This window comes from Dromaius novaehollandiae, chromosome 1 (assembly GCF_036370855.1).
Source record: "Dromaius novaehollandiae isolate bDroNov1 chromosome 1, bDroNov1.hap1, whole genome shotgun sequence".
In the NCBI taxonomy this organism is placed as follows: Eukaryota; Metazoa; Chordata; class Aves; order Casuariiformes; family Dromaiidae; genus Dromaius; species Dromaius novaehollandiae.
The window spans coordinates 48,561,208-48,581,142 of NC_088098.1; the positions used below are offsets into that span (position 1 = coordinate 48,561,208).

General features: G+C 39.8%; 1 long non-coding RNA gene across 1 annotated transcript in view; it reads right to left on the reverse strand.

The window, feature by feature from the left end:
* LOC112997208 (uncharacterized) overlaps positions 1–19,935 on the reverse strand; it is a 63,971-nt gene that overhangs the window by 27,999 nt on the left and 16,037 nt on the right. The window contains exons 2-3 of the long non-coding RNA XR_003262641.2: positions 5,711–5,814; positions 4,915–5,091 (exon numbers count right to left, since the gene is read on the reverse strand). This is a non-coding gene — a long non-coding RNA (uncharacterized LOC112997208). The remainder of the gene's footprint in view (positions 1–4,914; positions 5,092–5,710; positions 5,815–19,935) is intronic.

Below are 19,935 nucleotides of genomic sequence, written 5' to 3' on the forward strand. Positions count from 1 at the left end.
GAGCACTTGTAAAAAACCTGAACTGATGCCGCTGAAGTCCTGTCAGTCAAATACAGATTGCATGAAGCACATGACAGAAGCAGTCTCATACCCATTGTCCACATAGCATCATGCCACTACAGAAGGACCGTCTCCAGTGAGGAGAAGGTAATTATTTCCAGGCATGCTAAGTCTTGATTTCTATGGTAAAATTGCCAAAGGAGCATCAATATAGGTTATAATGGACTTTACTCCCATGTCCCATCTCTCACATATGCTATTCAACAGCTGAAAGATGCAATTCTTTTGCATTATCACAAAGTTATTATGGATAAACCAGCCCTTTTTCACGTGAAATTCAGATAAATCAGCCACACCTTTCAGGATTTCATTAACGTATGGAGAATTTTGGCCTTTTAAAAAAATTAAATGCTACTGTCCAACATGCTTTTCCTCGTGTAGCTGTCAGAAAATGTTGGTAAAGTAGCACACTGGGTCTAACTCAGATCACTGTAACTTTGTAGACCTAGCTCACATTGATATTTTGACAAAGTATCAAAAAAAAAAAAAAAAGAAAAGTACAATGATTGATATACAGGGATCTGTATAGAGACAGCTTTGAACTTTCACAATCCTGTACTTTGAGGACAATAGAGCCAAGAGAGGACATGTATTCTTGCATGTGTGGAAATATTTGGTTAAAAACACATTTGTGAAAAATGCACTTACCAGTTCAATATTTTGCAAAGACATAAGTAAACAAAAGACAGTGAGAGAACCTAAAAACACACCTGAAAAGGAATGGTTCAGGAACACAGAAAAACTGACAGAAAACTTGTTTCAGGATATGAGATCAGTACTGGATAATACAGAATTTTCTCAAAGTGCAGAACAACATTTTGCCCAGTATCAGTTTACATGTAAAATACCATTTTAAGCATCATCCCAATTTGAAGAAAATGTCCATTCAGTTTAATCAGTTAAGTAAATGATTCCTCATATGCGTAAAGGGTAAGGCTAAAATTATTCAAAAATTAACATTTATGTATGTAACTGAACAACCTGAAGGACTGAAGCTGTTAGTAGAGCAATCTTGTGGGGCCAGAAACATGGATGATTCAGACTCAGAAACGGAAGCTTTTAATACTCTGATATGAAATCCAATAAACTGTTGATATGGCCTGTTGACAATGCTCCTTTATCTTTGGTCACAATTTTGCTAAGTTGCACTAGTACTGAGCCCTTAGCAAAACTGTTTCCTTCATTATGTAAGTGCTAAGTACTCGTATTATTATTCACTGAGTCCTCCGAATGGCTTTATTTTTGCAAGCACCTGCTTGCTTTGAAATATGCTTCTGCCTTTGTTTTGACAATATATTCAGTACCTGTGGGTTTTTGTGTATGTGGGGGAAAGTTTTCATATGGCAGGCATTTGTGTGCTTCAGATGTATTGCTTTTTTCAGTATTCTTATATGTTTCATCTATATTCCTGTAACACCTCTTTCTCTAATTGAAACTGTAAGTGAGAAGTTTAAGTGCACTTCTAGTGCACTTTATACATATCATCATCTTGCAGCTACTTGCTCTTAATTGAGATTTAAAACAAAAAAACAAAAAAACCCATATTTTTGTGTCACTGTTGTTGGTTTATACTTTTTGAATTGTTCATATTTTCATTAAGATTTTGACACTCTGAAACACTAACTGAAGCCTCACAACTGTTCCAGAAAGAAATGAAGGCTATATTGTAGAAATAACTTGCCCAAATTTACAGATAAAGAGAGGATCGGAGCTGCAATTAGATGCTCTGTTTCAGTCCCACCCCACTGAAGTCTGCAGATGATCTGCCATGGATCTCCTTTGGCGTTAGACCAGGCTCTGCATCATCTGTCCCTTCCCACACTGATTTCATACTGTTCATTGCTGTGATCTTGCTAGGGGTTATGTTGATTCTTTTTTTAATATTGCATTTTGTGTATGCCTGTGTTACAAGATTCTGCAACTACCTGGCCAAAAAAAAAAAAAAAAAGATCCTTGCATGGATGGAAACAACCCTGGCTTAAATGGAGGTTACTTCAACCATGTCATGTAACATAGGAGCGTGGACGCTGCTAGCCAGTGCTAGCTGAGACTGCTGAAGCTTTCTTTCAAGTTGCTGGTAATCCTGAGGCTGAGCCTGCATCTGGGTATCAAACTACTCTTACAAGTAGAGGAGATACCTACAGTATTCTCCTCTGTTACTGCTTGACTACAGTTTTCTTGAATGTATGCATTATTTCAAATACTATATTGAGTAACTCCTCCTAAAGAATTCCCACTCTGCAGTTTTTTCCTCGAGTAATCCGTAACAGTGATTCACTGTTCGAAATTTTACATTCTACCACTTTTAATTGGACATACAGTATTCCTGGCACATTTTTATGCCTTGATTACAGACCATAACTTTTAGATTAACATTTCTGGTTTAAAAGCTCACCTTTTAAAATCCAGTATTTTTTTTGCTTATGAATTTATGAGTCAAAGTATGAAAAGTGACTTAAAATGTGATCTCTCAATAAATAATCTTGGCAGTAATTTCAGTGCCTGAAATTTCCATTTTCAATGATCATTGTAGCTGGAAGGTTTCAAACAGAGATCAAAGTGCTGAATAGTAGGAATGTTAATATTTGTAGAAAAGTTTTAGAGATGTTTACCCAACCTCATTAGTTATACGAAGCACCAAGAACAAAAAACTGTTCCTGGAGATAATAGATTTCTATGCTAGCTCTAAGACACTTTCTTTTCTGAGCAGATCCCTCTGCAGAACGAATTATAGAAGTGCAGCTACAATATGACTGAATCCTTTGACATCACAGAAATGTGATCACTGTGATTTTTGTCTTCTGTCTAAAATAAAGCACTTGCAGAAGTTAGAGAAACTAAAAGTTTTATGCAGCCCTATCTTGGGGAATATGTAGTAGTAACATTAAATCAAATTTTTCCAGACTAGTTCTTACTTATAATTGGGAAAAGAGTGTGTGTGTGTGTGTGTGTGAGAGGGAGAGAGAGAGGGAGAGAGGGAGAGAGGGAGAGAGGGAGAGAGGGAGAGAGGGAGAGAGGGAGAGAGGGAGAGAGGGAGAGAGGGAGAGAGGGAGAGAGGGAGAGAGGGAGAGAGGGAGAGAGGGAGAGAGGGAGGGAGGGAGAGAGGGAGGGAGGGAGGGAGGGAGGGAGAGAGGGAGGGAGGGAGGGAGGGAGGGAGGGAGGGAGGGAGGGAGGGAGGGAGAGAGGGAGAGAGGGAGAGAGGGAGAGAGGGAGAGAGGGAGAGAGGGAGAGAGGGAGAGAGGGAGAGAGGGAGAGAGGGAGAGAGGGAGGGAGGGAGAGAGGGAGAGAGGGAGGGAGAGAGAGGGAGGGAGAGAGAGGGAGGGAGAGAGAGGGAGGGAAAAGGGAAATTCTGCAAATACTTGTTCTAAAGCCAGTAAAACCCCTGTTTTATGCTTATATTGTAATTTCTCTGAAGCTCAGGCTATCACTTAGTTGTATGCTTTCATCATATTTTGAACACTGAAAGAATATTAAATAATACTGTCACACAACCAGTTATTATTAACAATAATAACAAACAAAACTAAATTTGATTCATACGATTTGCCAGTCTGACATCTTTGCTGAAGTAAATATTCATGCAGTCAGGCTTCACTTCCACTGATGTTCAAAACATTGATTTTCACCTTTGAATTCTGAGATATTCAGCAAACAAAAGAAAAAATGTATTTATGTTTGATTGTTATAATTTTCATTGACATGGTTGATTTCCTAAATCACTCAATCAGAGAGTAGAAACAATATGTGACTTACATAATTAACACCATGCTTGCAGCACCTCTTTGCAAGCTATTCCAACATGAAAAAAGATTTGGGGAAGAAATTCTTACCTATTAAAAAATACGAAAAGCAGAGCCCACTTGGTCCCTTTTGTTCACTCATCTTTCTCCAGATTAACAGAAAGGCTGGTGAGACTAGCCATGCAGTAGTCAATCACCATCCTAATTTGCTTCAAATTTTTAGAACAACAGGGTTTCTCCAGGTTGCTTAATAAAGACTGAGCTCCCCAAGGACCCTGTGTCTCACCCTAATGACTGGCTGGGGCTAGGAGCCACTAAAGCTGTTTGAAAAGAGGCAGCTGCCAGCATCACATAACCTGCCATGACCAGCTGGTCCCATTATGCAAACAAGAGTGTCCCTTGGCAAAGCAATCCGTTAGGCTCCAGAGTGTATGGCTCTATTTCAGCTGGTAGCTTTGAAGGGAAGAGGAAAAAAAAAGTTGGTGAAAGGGAAAGGTGCTGTGTATAAGTAGTTTTCCCCCATCCTCTCCCCAGAGCTGGCAGGTGAATGTCACTTCAGCCCTTTGCAGGGAAAGAGAGCTATTGATTACAGGCATCACAGGATTGTCCCATCCCTGCTGCAAAGCCAGCATGGGCTGCATGCTGGTCTGAGCAGTGAATGGTTTTGGGAGCTGTGACTACGGTCACAGCGATCTGCTAATTTTCTCATAAGAAACACCTTCAAGCCATTTCTCTCTCCTGTGGGGCTCTCGCACAAGCGCTAACAAGAAGTGCAAACGTGCGATGCTCGGCCTTCCCCTAGACCTACCAAACTTCAGACGGGGTGGTATAAAGGCAGCATTTTAGCAGGGCAATAAAATGCCTACTGATCCCCCTTCTCAATGCCCATCACACAATTTATGCAGATTCTAAAACTAACAGAGGAAAAAAAGTGTAGTTTGAAGGGGAAACTCAAAAATATATGCAAAGGAAAAGCAAGATGTAGTAGATGTCTGGACTCACCGAACAAGCTTGTCCTTTCCTTGGCTAGAATAATCTCACTTTTTAAATGATATTTCCATAACAGTCCCATAACCCCACAATTGGGATTACCAGAGCTGCCCTATAGAGTTACCTATTCAATTCCCAGTGGCTTCCACAGGTCCATTTGCAAATCCATCATCTTCATCAATTCACACAAAAAGCCCGAGCTGCTATCAAGAACCAGGGTGCAAATTCCTTAAAAGAGTAGGATTAACCAATGTGTTTGCCTCTCTGTCTTGCCTCTGACAGCTCCTCTGACAGGTCAAGGCTGGTAATGAAAAAGAAAACTTTTTCTAGCATTTCAGTGTTATCAATGTGCATTTCTACCTCTCACTGCGCTGATCAGGGAACAGGTTTTGTTTGTTTATATATTACAACACACGTGTGGCACCTCACACAAAATATGGAGCTTTCAAGAACCACTGGAGCGCTATCCTGTTGGTTCTCCAAAGGCATCAGTTCTCCAATTGGGCATCAAATTCTGTTGCCACTTAAACATCCAAAACAAGGCTGTGATTGTGTATACTGAGTGTGTCTAACACTAAGCTCTCCATAGGCTGTGTTCCCTTTGGTTAAAAAAAAAGGACCTTTTAATGACAATTTTGTTATGAAAATAACCAGACTTTTTATAACAAACACATTTCTCGGACAGGTTACAGCAGTTTTACCCTCTTTCATACAAGGAATAGTTCCTCAGATACGAAATAAAGCCTTCCCAAATGTATGAACTTATTTGCTTGTTCTTTCTCCTCTCATCATCATTCATAAGTCATAATTTAACAGATGCTGTTTCCCACAGCTCCAGACTGAGAGATGTTTTTCACTTTCACAACAATTTTTTAAATTCTGAAAATGCTGAAGCTAGTGATTTTAAACCTCCTACTTACTTTCAAAGTTGCTGAGGATGCTGATTCAATCTCTGCAGTGGTCACCTTCTTCAAGTCTCTCTCATATATCAGTAAAACAGGTATACAATCTTATTCTGTTGCATCTGGAATTAAGGTGGAAATTAGACTTTTTTTTATAGGTTTACAGACAGCTGAACATTTTTCAAGGTGCTGTCACACAAAACTAAAAAATGATACAAATGTGACTGGATATTTAAGGGAAGACAGTTAGTGCATTGAAAATTAAAGGATACTTCTAAAACTACTAACTGCTAAGTGGTAGCACAGCTAGATATCATGCCATTACTGAAGATGTTCTATAGCAAAATAAGATAGCAACCAGAAATCTTGTCTGCTCTGAAAACTGAATGAGAATCTGAAATTGCTGGTATAGGCAGGATAGCAACACTGAGTGAGGGGACACAATCACTTAGCTTTGGATTCTCCGACACTTTAGAGAGAAACTGATTGAGCCACCTTATATTTTTAACTCTGTCCATAGGTTGTCTGCCAAAAACCATGCCACCTTGCAAAATTTTGTGTGGAACAAAATAATGAAAACAGGAGGAGGCAAAAGAAAACAGAGCTGAATGGAGAAGTTAAAAAAACAGAGGAAAAGATTGTCTAGAAAACAGAGGTGCATAAAGTAACATTGCTTTCTAGTGAAACACAGAGCTTCTGCTGACAGAATAATGAACCCCTGAAATATTCCCTTTCGGCTTTCAAAATGCTTGGTCTTTGGTTTTCAGATACAAAAAATATCCTCTCAGCTTAAAAGTTTTCTAAGCAATCTCTCTCTTTTTTTCTTTCCCATGGAGAAAATAAACTTTTGCCAAGATCTGAAATATTTGATATTTTCTCATGTTTAATTTCCAGTGCAACTAAGCAAATGAAAAGTTAACCTCCTTGTGAATCCTTTCAATCTTTCTGCCTCCCATTTGTGGTGTGTAAGGATTGGGATTTCCTGCAAAATTTGCCCTGACCTTAGCGGGACCAGGGTTTACACGTTTGAGCTCTTTCGCTGCTTTGTCCACAAGCTTTTTTGCCCTCCTCATCTCCTTGCAACACGGCCTTCTTGTCCCTCACAGCTGTCACAAGGCGGGCAAGGGACATTTTCTGCTGTGCCCTCGCTGCCCACAGCCTCCCTCCTCCTCAGAGGGAGGAAAAGCAAGGGAAGCAGGGGAACCTCCCCAAACAGAGGCACGCACACCAAAAATTAACAAATATGACATGGAGCAAGTACCAGGATATTCTGCTGTTCAATAGGAAATACATGAAGTCTCTCAGGTTACTTTGGTGTCATTAACATTGCCAAAAATGTTAACAATGACAATTGTATATGACAATTTCACTGCTTTTTCAACTCAGACCATCTCCTTCATATCTGGTTGACTTTGCATCACAATGAAAGCAGCAACGCTGAAGAATATTAATCTTACTTTAAGTAATGCTTTGCAATATACGTGGACCACCTCTTGTTTGGCCACGATGTGCTAGAGGTTCCCCCTGAGAAATTACGATTGTTGTCTCTTAGAATATTTATACTGGGACATTAATCACTGATTTCCCAAAGTAGTCTGAATTTTTGAAACCAGCATTATTAGTACTAGCAACATTTTTTAATTCCATAGGAAATATAGTGCTCATATCCAGAAGCTTCTCATAACTGTGTGAGTAGAAATGCTTTCCGGATGTTATTCTGATGTTATTTTAAATGCTGTTTCAGCCTGCCCTAATGTCACTTCCGAGTTTTACTTGTAAAAGTATTGCTCTTCATTGTACTCTGTGCTCCCATCTTCTTGCCAAGAGTTGATTATGTGCTTCTGCAAGGAGGGTATCTTAGAGATGCATTCTTTCATAACAGGGGAAATTTACTGAGGTTTCTCTGCCTTATCACAGACAGTGAGAAAAATCCTACACTCTTTATTTGGGCAAAATCCAGAAGACTTCAATGTGAGGGTTGCTAGAATGTCAGATTGAATGCAATGTATTTCAGAAGTATGCTTAACCTCAGACCACCACAACATACTGCAAGTAGTCCAGCACCCACAAATAAGTCTGATGCTGAAAAAGACTTACTTCTGCATGATTAGGTTCAAGCATACACATAGTTCATTCAGCATAGAACTACTGATTGCTTGAAGAGAAACACAGGGAAAATTCGTACAATGATTTGTACCCAAGTGTGTGTGTGTAAATATGCAGTCTGTCATGATTTAAAGTGCCAAAATAAAATATTTCATTTGATCCAAATAGGCAGACCTTTGATGCTTTTTTAAAAAAAGAAAAATATTACTTAAATCTCCTATCACTGCAGCAGCACAAAGTATTTCCTGCCCTTTCTCCAGACACCCTATCCAATTTTGGACAAGATATTTAGACAAAAATGTTAATAGATAATCACTATTTGCATGTTTCTCATATACAGAAAGTATAATGCAAAGCTCCTGGGGCCAGATTTGCACACATAGCTGCAGCTGTATATTAGACCTATGGCTTGAACTCACTCATTTCAATAAAATCATACTCTCAAAAAAAATCAGGCCCTGTGTTTTTGACCAGGTCATACAAATGGCTGTTGAGTGCTGTTGAGACTTTCCCTTTCTGTATGACTGACCTACTGCATTGGCCAAGAACCTGAGCTCTTGGTCATCAACAGATGCTTGCTAAAAAGAACTCCTCTATGACAAGACCCTGTAAAACTCATTTGGCTAGTGTGCTCAGGGTTTTAAAAATCTGCTTTAATTAAATGAATACTTATAATTATTTTTAAAAGTACATGATTTCCCTTTTTAAATACTTGACTTAAATATACCCTCACAAATGCACACTGATAAAGTTCCTCCTAAAACAAATATTCACACTCGAATTACTAACACCCGAGGGAATAGTTTTTGTTAGAGAAATGGTAACCTTATAAATGAATTTCCGTGGTGCAAATGGTATCACCATGCTACTGCTAAGACTAAGTTTCATCATTTTCTCAGCAAGATATAGGCAATTTAAGACTAATTTATTTTCTTCGCTACTGCCTGGCTGTACCCTAGTTTTATGTTACAACAGTTTATATAGTTTTGTGTCATGCCATCATTCATGATCAAAAAGGATGGAAGTGCCAAGTTTGAAATGGTTTGATCAGATACATATTCACCTGCTGAATTTAGCTCTACATAGCAACAAAGCAAGTGAAGTCATGTACTTCCTAGACACAAGCTTGTGTACAGCATGAGAGTGTCTGTCAGTATCAGGAAAGTAAAACAGAAAAGCATTGCAATCTCTGATAGAGCTATTATAATGTTAGGGAACACATCATGAGATTAAACGGGGGATGCTTGAAAGTAGAAATGCTGCTTAGGTGTAGTTCTACCCCTACCTTTCGTCCACAGGCTTTCATTCCTCCCTTCTGTATAGCTTTATCTGCTACACAAAATCTGCTAGGAGCATTTGCTATGAACTTTAGCAGTAAAGCAGGGGATTCAAAGGCTATGTCAATATAGCAGTGCGACTGAATTTTTCCCAACTAGAGGAATTGTGAATTTTCTGAATGTAGATATGAAAACTTCTCAAGGTAAGCATGAAAAGCTTGTTGGTCAAAATCAGTGGTAGATCAGAAAGTGCATCCATTCCTCAATGACCTTAGCATCAAGAAATATCTCAAGAGACAATCGTCCTCCAAAGCAGCTGGTTTCCTCAGACCTGGTAAGCAGTTAAACAGGCCCAGACAGGAAGGAACGTACAGGAAACATGATTCCCATAACTCCTACTGAAACCATAAGCAAAGATTTGCAAATAATTTTCTGGGAATGGCAATTTCCTGTTTTCTTGCCTGGCATACAGCATACCTGTCAGGTATGTGCTGGTTAGCAATAGCTAACAAGAGCAGGTGTAAAGAGAGGAGGCTTTTTGCAATATGGTAAGTGCAACAAAGTAAATCATATAGTCAGTGATTTTTAGTGTTTTACTTTCTCACAATACCTGCTTCTAATGATCAGGCTTCTTTAACATTCGTATTTGAAATTGTCTTCTGAGTGTTATAGTGTTCTTCTTTAAAAGAGAAAAAAAGCTTAGTGGATGGATGCCATGTTAGTTCTCTAAGGATTCAGCATTTTCTTTTTGAGCCCTGGTGGTCAGCTGTGATTTGCCAAGCAAGGCAGCCGATGTGCGTTGTACTTGTTTCTGAAATGAATCCAGGTGTGAGTGCTTCCAGCATGAATACTGAGAGATGAGCGTAAAAAATTGCTTCCTGTGAATACTTGCACCTGTCACGGTGTTACTTGTCACTAGGTTTTCATTTTCTGAAAATTTTCAGGAAAACTTGGCTAGGTGAATATCCACTGCAGGCAAACGTAAGAAAAGAGGCATGAATTCAGCTGGAGCAACTTCACTTCCAGTTTTACCCAGTGGGTCGTTAAGCCCAAGCACATGATGTCCTAGGGGCCTTGGGTTTCACAGCAGGTTTCACAGAGGACACCCTGCAAAGAGTGGCAGCAAAGCTCACAGATATTTTAACACACAGGTGTTTAGAGACCTGAATTAAATGGATACCTTGCCTGAGTTACCTGAAATGTGAACAAAACATCTCTCTTTGCTACTCATTGTGGGCCTGGCATGTGAAAGAATTGGTCTTTACTGAGAATTTCAGAGGTAAGACTATAAACTCAAGATTGAGTTTATAATGGAAAGCAAGTTTCGACTTTAGCTATGCAGAGCCAGTAGCCTCTCCATAATACAACTGTCAGTTCAATTTTTGTCAGAGGTATAAACACGGAATTGAAATAAGTGTTCGACTAGTATTTGGATGAAAGTTTTAATCAGATGAGCACCTGCACTCCAAGTCTTATTAAACTGTTGAGATTGAAATTGTGTGTGAAACATTGCCACCCAGTGGCTGCCTGTACAATTTCCAGCCTTACCGCAAAAACAGCGGTGGAAGAGAAAAGTGCTGGGGATTATGGCATTCCTCCTCTTCTGTTTTATGAAACTATAGTGGTCTCTGCATTAGCACAGGATCTCTGGACAGCAAGCTGAAATACTGAAGGTCTGCAGTTCTTTCAAGCTGTGTGTTTTTGAAATAAATATTCGTTTCTTATAGTAATGTATTGTACTAGCATTTAACTCTCAGACAAAAATTTTCACTCCTGGATCTGAGGTTGTTTCCTCCAGGAGGGGAGTTTGCAGTGGAGGGTGAAAGCACCAAGGAGGGAAGTGGCAAGCCAAAGGCCATGCGAACTTATATCTCTTCTCAGTGTTACGCAGGTCGGGTCCCAAAGTCATAATGAAACAGCAGCATCTTTCTAGCTGAATGTCACTGCTCACTCCCCTTATCCCATCCTGCTAGTCCTCTGGTATTGCCTCCCTCCCAACCATTCCACCACTGATTTTTCACTCTTTTAGGAGATTGAAACTTTTAAAAGCACCACATGCTGCCCCTGGGAACTAATTTTTCTGTTTTGCCAAAGGATATCTACAGCATGGGCAGCGATAGTGATCTTCCTTTCACTGCCTTTTCACCCAGACTCAGCACTGATCTGGAGGCACCACATTTCATCTCTGTCTCTAATAAGTCCTCTGTCCCTCTCTGAAGCTATACTGAGATTTTCAGATGGCCAAGGGAGGTTAGATGTACAGCTGCAGAAATTCAACTTTGGGACTTAATTTCCATTGAGAACACTGCCAGTTGTTAATAAAAGCATCAGCAGTGATGCATCTTTGCAATGGAGGTGCTAATCCATAGGAAATGAGATTGAGAGTAGCTGTATTAGCTATTATTATGACTCATTTCCTTTGAGTCATGGCCCACCTTGGGCAGAAGTTCAGAAGTTCTGCCTGTCTCCCAGGTTCATGAGCCATATGGTTCTACTTTCTTCTCATCACCACATTCATCTGACCTCCACTAGGCTGTGTAGATCCAGTTTCTCATCCCACACAGGCAATCATTATGCTGTTATGGCTGCAATCCCATGACGACAAGGTTGGAATTATCCTTTGGCCATTGTACAAGAGCATACATGCCATCAAACCCAAGTGCATCGTATGCCACAGTAAATTAGACCCTCACATGCTGCCAACCAAGAAAGTCCTGATCCCTATTAAGGGAAACTGGTGCCCGCAAATATGGCCATCATCTTACCAAACTGAGGAGCGACCCTTGCAGTGTAAGGTTAAGGCTTGTCCCCCAGCTCTGGAGAGCTCCATCATTTGTACTGGATGGTAGACATCCCAAAGGACACAAGACCTTCCAGGGTAAAGATTTGCTCTATCTGTGGGATAAGGACAAACTGTATGTGACAACTAAGTTAAAGGGCACACTTATTATGAAAGACAGAAGGGTTAGTACAAAAATGTAGTTTGTTTTGTTACAATAAAGGTAACTATAGGGTTGCAATACTCAGGTAAGTAAAACAAAGGAAGGCTTTGCAACAGTCCTGTACTCCTAAACTCCTTCAAGTTTTTCTTTGTGGAGATTTGCCTCGAATAGCCAAACTGAGGAGCAGTCTGACTGTCCTATTAAATGCTATTGTTGTGTAATCAATCAAAGGGACACTAAATAGCATGTAGCTCTGGGACTGATTCATGCAGCATTACCCTGTCTTAGAAGTATGCCTTACAGATTATTCAGCCACACACCTGAAGAGTCAAATTCACCAAGCAACTCCCCAACCCCTATTGCTGCCTTAAAGAAGAGGAATCTGGGAGCCTTACTGTAAATCTCCAGAACATCAGGGGATTACAGTCTTTAAACAAATCGTCAGAGCCTTCCTAGGCGCTCAGCTTTCTTTGCTTTGCTAATTGACTTTTATGTAACTCATTGTAGTACCTAGCTGCGACAGGGAGCATGCACACTAATCCATCTGCAAGGTGACCCCTATGCTGTGCTATGCAGATTGGGATATTGATATGCTGTTGTGGACTGCAAGACACGTCTGCTTCTGCCCCTTGTCTGTCATTTATAAATATAAATGGAAGACAGGCTGAGAGTCTAAGAAGAGAGCTTCATCTTATGGTATCTCTAGACTAATGCAGAGAACAATGAGACTGGGATAACCATCATCACTTCGACATTATGGTGATTGGCTTCTTTACACCGTGTGTGATTGATCTGTGCTTTGAGGGACTTACTCAAATCAAAGCTCTAAATAGGCAAAGCTTTTGTGATTGCTAATTTTAAGGCAGGATTCAGTGCTTTTCAGCTACTGGACTTATCTCTGCTCTCTCTGCATGTGAATCTATATAATCAAAGTCCCTTTGGGAACTGTGACTTATTTCACTGCAGTTACGGCAGCCCACAGAAAAGATCAACACTTTTTTTTAAGTCCCCTAGACTTGTTGTAAAAGCATCTGAAATGATGCTCATTACAAATCCTTTTTCAGTGGGATTTACTTTGCTCTTAAAAAGGACAGGTGTGAAAGTTATTAGAAGTACATCAAAAATTTACCACTTAATACCAGCCTAGAGGTATGTTTGCCAATGATAACACCACAAAGTAAGAAAAAAAGTTCAACAGGAATTAGGATTTGCCAAGTTATTTCAGAAAGTTCGGGATCATTTTGGGAAAACCAATTTTTAGAGGAGAAGGCCACATTAAAGCAGTATTTCAGCAATCGAACTCTGTAAATCCAAAATGCAGGAAACCTTTCTTGCATGAAATAGTGTGTTTCAGTTTCTAGAGATATCTTTTAAAGAGTCAGTCAAAGATTATAGGGTTTGGTTTCCCTGGGATCCTCAGGTAACAGCAAAAGTGTGAACAAGTGCTTTTAAAAGATCAGCTTTCGCCTGCGCAGAGCCCCTGCAGTACCAAGGCTTTGGGGTTCCTGGTATTTTCAACACACCTTTGGAATAGGCATCCTTGCTTGTACAGCACCCAGCATGCTCTTATGCCTGCCGAAGACAAAGGAGTAAGAACAGATTTGAGACTCTGTCACTACATGTAAATTATTCCCATATAAACTACGTCCCATCAAAACATTACTGCATATTCTCCTGTCCCCAGCTCAAAAAAAGAAAAAAATAATAATCTAAATAGAGCTACATGTGCAGATTTCTAGTGGTGCTGAGTTTTCCTGCTGAGATTGCTGCAGCAGTCATTTGAGCAGCCCAGACTTTGTAACCAATTGGGGGGTTTTAAAAGCCAAAGAGATGTGAATTAATTGTCTGGAAAGTTCCTAAGTGGGTTTTTGAGAGTACATTTCCAAGAATGTGCACTTTTACAGAAAGAAGTGATTTTTGCTGAGGGCAGTGAGTGTTGCTGATTTACTGAAGTTGATACTGGCTAGCTGCCTGGTTACAGTCCCAGGCACAGAATTATTTGCCTTCCAGGCTGCCAGCATTAAGTCCTTCAGCTCATCTCTATTTACTTCAGACAGAACCCAGCAGGTAGGGAAGTAGATGCAGGCTTTCCAAAAGGAGTCAGGCTGCAGATGCACTGGAGAAACACTGGTTACACTCACCAGCAGTCCCAGTTTTCACAGGCCTGTGTCAGATCCCACAGGCCTGCATCCCGATGCTAGAAAAAATGATATGGGGGAGCATTGCTGTGTCTGAGAGAGGAGTAGGACTTCAAGCAAACAGTACGGTCTGTGCCAGTCGTGCTGTGTTAATGCAGGAACGGCCCTGGTAGCTCCAAGAATATTTACAACTGCCAAAGATATTAGAGTTTCATGACAAGAAGGTATTCCTGCACCCAGCACAGCAACCCACACGATGGTCCATGAGGACCTGATAATATCATGCATTGATGTCGCTTCACAGTCTGGAGAGGATTTTGTCCCACAGGTAACCCTGCAGTTCTTACCGGCATTCCTACTGGAGGCTTGGAAAGGATTTGAAGATCTCATTCAGTACAGCCTCCTGTTATGAAGAGACAGGCATTTAGCTAGCCTACTTTGAAAAATTTTGGTAGAAAGTGTAACGTCCCTAAATATCTTGTTCCAGGACATTAACATCTTTATAGCTTCCATTTTTTTCTGACATTTAAGCAAAGTAGTGTTTGCTAAAACTTCAGCTGATATTTTCCTTGGTCTGTGCTGATGGGCAGCGAGAATGATTGATCACTGTCCTCTTTACAATAATATTTTAAATATCACAGGTTGAAAGGTTGTTGTAACTTCCTCTCCTCAATAGCATTTTTCTCTTTTCTAGAGGAGACAAATCCTTCTCTCTTTCTTTCATCACAAACAATGTTTTTTTACACATCTCTTACTATTCTCATTGCTCTCTTTTTGGAATGTCTTCTTTTTAAAGTGTGATGCTCTGAACTGGATACAGTCTTCCAAATGATGTCACACCATCTCTGTAAAGCGTAAGTTCCTCTCAGTTTTATAGCATTCCTGTTAATATATCCCAGAGGGAGACTGATTTTCTATGCAACAGCATCTGACTGATTTTTTTCAGTTTGTGAACCTGTATAAGAGCCAGACCCTGTTCTACAGACTGCTGTCTTGCTGGGCATTGGCCATTCTGTGCTTCATTTCTCCTTGATATCATCCTCTGTGTTTATTTCTACTAAATGTCATCATTTTGATTTCAGATATTTTAGTTTCCCCAAGTCAGGCTGGCTTCAGTCAGGTAGCAAGCCACCAACTACAGTTGCAGGCACTGTTTTCACCCATAGAGACTTTGCTGGTAAGGAAGCATCCCAGCTAAGCAGTACCAAGACGGGAGTGGAGCTCTCCAGGATTATGGCCCCTGCTTAAGGAAGGCCTCCACAGAGCCAAGCAGAGGAGAAATAGCAGTAATGTCAGAGATACAGCCTTTTCCATCCATTGTGTCATTTTCCTTTTCTGTTACCTTTAACAGCAAAAGAAAACTCCTCCTTTCTTCCACTGGTAATGTCCCTCAGGCACTTTGGTCTTTCAAATATTAGCATCTGCCTGCTGACAAAGGCTGGGTCCTGTGCATATGCAGGAGGTCACAGACGAACCGATTCCCTTTTAACCAGTAGCTGTCTGAAATCAGTTCATACACTAATGCAAGAGAATGTTATAATCCAGGAAAGTCTTTTAATCCAGGAAAGTCTTTTTAATCTAATGATTTGCCAGCTCTCTAAAGCACAGTTTAGTGTACTGGATAGCACGGGGTGCTTTAAAAATACAGCTATTGTTAAGGATGGTAGATATCATGTTAGAGTTAACTTAGGATACTTTTAAAAGGAGTATAAAACAGCAGCTAGATAAATTAAAAATGATATCTAAGCCTGTGTTCAGCACATTTTTGGATCCTAGGAGAATGGAACTATCATCAAAGAGCAAAAACAGAGAAAAGATATTCTAGGACTTTGTGGAAAGACACAACTAGAATAATATAGTAATAGGCAGGAAACGGGCTCGATTAATGTCCCAGTGGCCAAGCGATGCTGCTTAACAGAGATGCCTAACTGGATACCATGTCATAGCAGATGACATGAATATTTCTTTGTGCCCAAAAGGAATGTTCTTTTCCTCCATCCCCTAGGAAGAAAGATACTTGCTTACTTAGGCATTCATTACATAAGAACCATGTTCCCTTGGGACCAAAGAGAAGTCTTTTTCCTCTTCTACCTCATCCTAACCTCTTTGTATTGTCTTAATAATAGCTACATTCAGGCATGTCCTTGTATGTAAGTACTTGAGCCATATGGTTTGACCAAGTGGGTAAAGTATGCATTTTGTGAAGACAACTTAGAGACATGAAAAATTATACATTCCCTTTCAGTTACAAAATATGTCACAATTTAAAGTCTTTTACAGTGTGTTACACTGGCCTGCCAGTGCCTGAATATATTGCTCTGCTACATGCCAATATCTAAGATCCTACAAATGATAAACTGTCCAGAACAGCTGAGAAGATCCCTGGTATAAGCATTTTCTCATTCCCAAAACTATCTCTGTTCCTCATGACCTCCTTCCATTCACTGTCTAGGACATATATAATACTATCTTCCTCTTTGTTTTCTGTAGCATGCCCTGGACTTTGACTCTTGTTCATAGATTAAATTCATAAACTAAATAAACTAAAGTTCATAAACTAAATCTTATTCATAGACTAAAGCAGATGATGGCAATTGAAATTCCACTGCAGCCAAAGGAGAACACCTATTTTTGCACCTGCACCAGTCAAATGAAACTAGGACTCAGCCACTGCTTGATATGCATGCTCTGCACACACACCATCACTTCTTTCTAGTTAGAATGCATATTAAGAACAGTATGACTTTTATTTTATGGATCAATCGTTATTAAAAATAATTACACAGCATTACACAGCAGCCACTTGCAAAAATGTCATTATCACAACTGCTGGATTCATCTAAAAGGGAATGCCAGAGTGATTCATTTACGTTATGGGAGAATAGGCTGCAAGCTTTGATTTCAAAAAGCTATATTTTTAGATTGAGAAATACAACAAATGCATTAAAGCGCAGTGGCTTGTTACAAAACTGTCTCAAACAGTTTTGATGATATATCATTAACCCACCAATGGATGACAAGAGCCTGGTCAGTGGTCAGCTCCAGCTGTCATTACCCATACAGGCAGTACTCTGGGATCAGCAGCAGTGGGAAACATTTTCCAAAAAATCATTGCGCAGACCCAGATGTACGAGAGGCTCTGATTTGCAGTCAGAGCATGGGGAGTTTCGTTCTCCCAGATCTTTACCCACGGCTTTGTTGGAGATCATTGCCCATGAGGAGGGGCAGCAGAACCAGATGTGTGCTGGCTCCCAGATGCTGCAGTTCAGAGTCTGGTATAGTAGCTTAAACTATCCCCTTTGTTCAGCTAAAACTGTGGACAGCCACTGGCAATGCTTCAAAAACACCTACAGCAGCTACATCTGCCACAACATTAATACTTCTTTATGCTTAAAACTCTTGTACAATTAGGTTCATAAGGGCTGGGAAAAGCTATAGCATGGAAATAAGAGAGATCAGTTTAAAGGTGAAGTAAATCAGTGTAGTTATTTCCTCATCTGTAGGGGATTAGTACTACAGTATGAAACACCATTTTTTCTGTGAAACCACACAGACTCAAAGCACATGTGATCGAACACTGCAGAAATTTGAATACTGTCTAGTTTTGATTTATAGGCCAAAATATATTACAAAATACACAGAATGTGTGATACAGTGCTTGTGCCAGAACTGTCAAAATGCATGTGTTGCCTTTGGTGCAAATCTGGAAGATGGAAAGAAAGCTATCCTTGAACTTAGTGGGATATCAGATATACCTGAAGATGCAGTCAGGGCCAAGACTGTGGAAAAATAAGTCTGTTTTCTGTTGCAAATATGATTAAATATTTGTTAAAAACGTGGATATTGATAGATATGCTCTGTACAGCAATAACAGACTTCTGGAAACACTATGGTTCCCTTCACCTGAAAGAATGTTGTTTTCATTGCAGTTTGGTTCTGTTTTCACATTTGCTTTTCTAATAACTGTGGTTTACCCTTCTTGTCTTGACAAAAGATTACCTGTGGATTACTCTTATTTTGTCTCATAATGAAATATTCAACACCTCACTCTGAAGAAGATATGTATACAGCCCGTTCTAGAAGCAAACCGTGCAGACTGAAACAAAATGGTTTACAATATTTATGTCAAAAGAAGAAGCTAAAATAATCCCAGAATTTAAATCGTTTCTGATTATGGGGGAAAATATACATGGTTTTCAGGAGCCTACTTAATGATAAATATTGAGGACTAGAATTGAAATAAGGCCAAACGGCTTGTTAGTAGAATAGTCTTTCCACTTGCGTAATGAGCAAAAAGATTCTAATAAAAAAAAAAAAAACCTTACTATTAAAGATCAAAGACAGAAAACAAGAAAATGGTCATTTCAGTGTAATATGACGAATTCTAAGACGGGAAGATGGGTAAAGCAGAAAAAAGAACAGAAATAGGAAATAAAAGAAAATGCAATAATGAAAAAAACCTGTCCATGTTCCTGCATGCGTACCAATATCAGAGGCAAATCTTGTTTCCCTTAAGCTAGATCTATTTAGTGAAACTGAATCTTTGATAGAAGTAGGCTGAGCAGAATTTTTCTGTTCATGTGTATTATTGTGCATATCCTTCCAGACAGATTAATAACTGTTCCAATTTCTTCAGCAGCTGAGTTACAATTGCATAGAACTCTAAAGAAATTCTCAAGTTATTTTAAACAGAAAGGAGGAAGATTGGTGGTCTCTTAGGCAGAAGCAATCTGTATCAGAAGTCTGGCTTCCAATTTCTGTCCACAATCCTCTGCTGCACAATTCAGCAGGAGCTCGACGTGCTGCTGAGGGTGCATCATGTCAGCAAAATTTGTGGGCAACTATTCCATAATTATCTCTGCCCTACTGTGAAAATACCAATATCCTCAGGACATTCATTGCGTTAGGTATAAGCATACGAAGATTAGATGGTCAGACATTTACAGTGTAAGATGTTAATATAGCAGGTGGCACAAGAGAGTGCAAGGAAACACTGAGATGGTAGTACTTGCGGAAATGAAAGGTGGGCACTGCAAGTTGATGTCCACCCAGTCTTGAGGTTTGCTACTAGAACTTAAAGCAGGATTATGAGGTAGAAGCTGACACAAAATAAATACCTTTGGACAACAAATGACCTAATGTAGCATTGTCCCAGCAGATTTACCTCTATTGTAAAGAGCTGATTTATCAAAAGTTTGAGCGCAGTGATTAAAACAGTCAAGTGTGTGTCTGGTAATCCATACACAGAATTAAACTGAGATAAAACACATGATTCTCTGTTTTTTCTTCTCCTGCTTGTTTTTGTCAGATCCATTGAAGGCAGGATTTACACAGCTCGGAAGGCAAATCCTCCACATGGCTGATCTCACCTCTGTACACTAGAGTTTGAAATTGTGGCAGCTGATCATTCTCAATCTATTTTAAGAAATGTATAAAAATCATCCTCTTTGTGGCAGACTTTCTGCAAACATGAACACTTCTTGACCCAAGAGGGTAGATCAAGAATGGGGAAAAAGCATAGAGAAAGTTAAGTGCAGATTAGCAAACACCTTCTACAAAAATCTAGGCTTTCTAGTCTACTCCCAGAAAAGCCCGGTATGCTTTTCATTACTTTCTCTCTATTTGGCTCTTTCCCTCCATCCTTCTACAGCCCTGATGAACACTGCCAGACATCTGACTTTCCCCAGATTCTCCTTTTGGGTTGCAAACGTTTTCCAGGTGAATATTGGGGATTTTGATTATTTTGGGGGGATTTCTGTGTATCTGGGCAGACAGAGTTG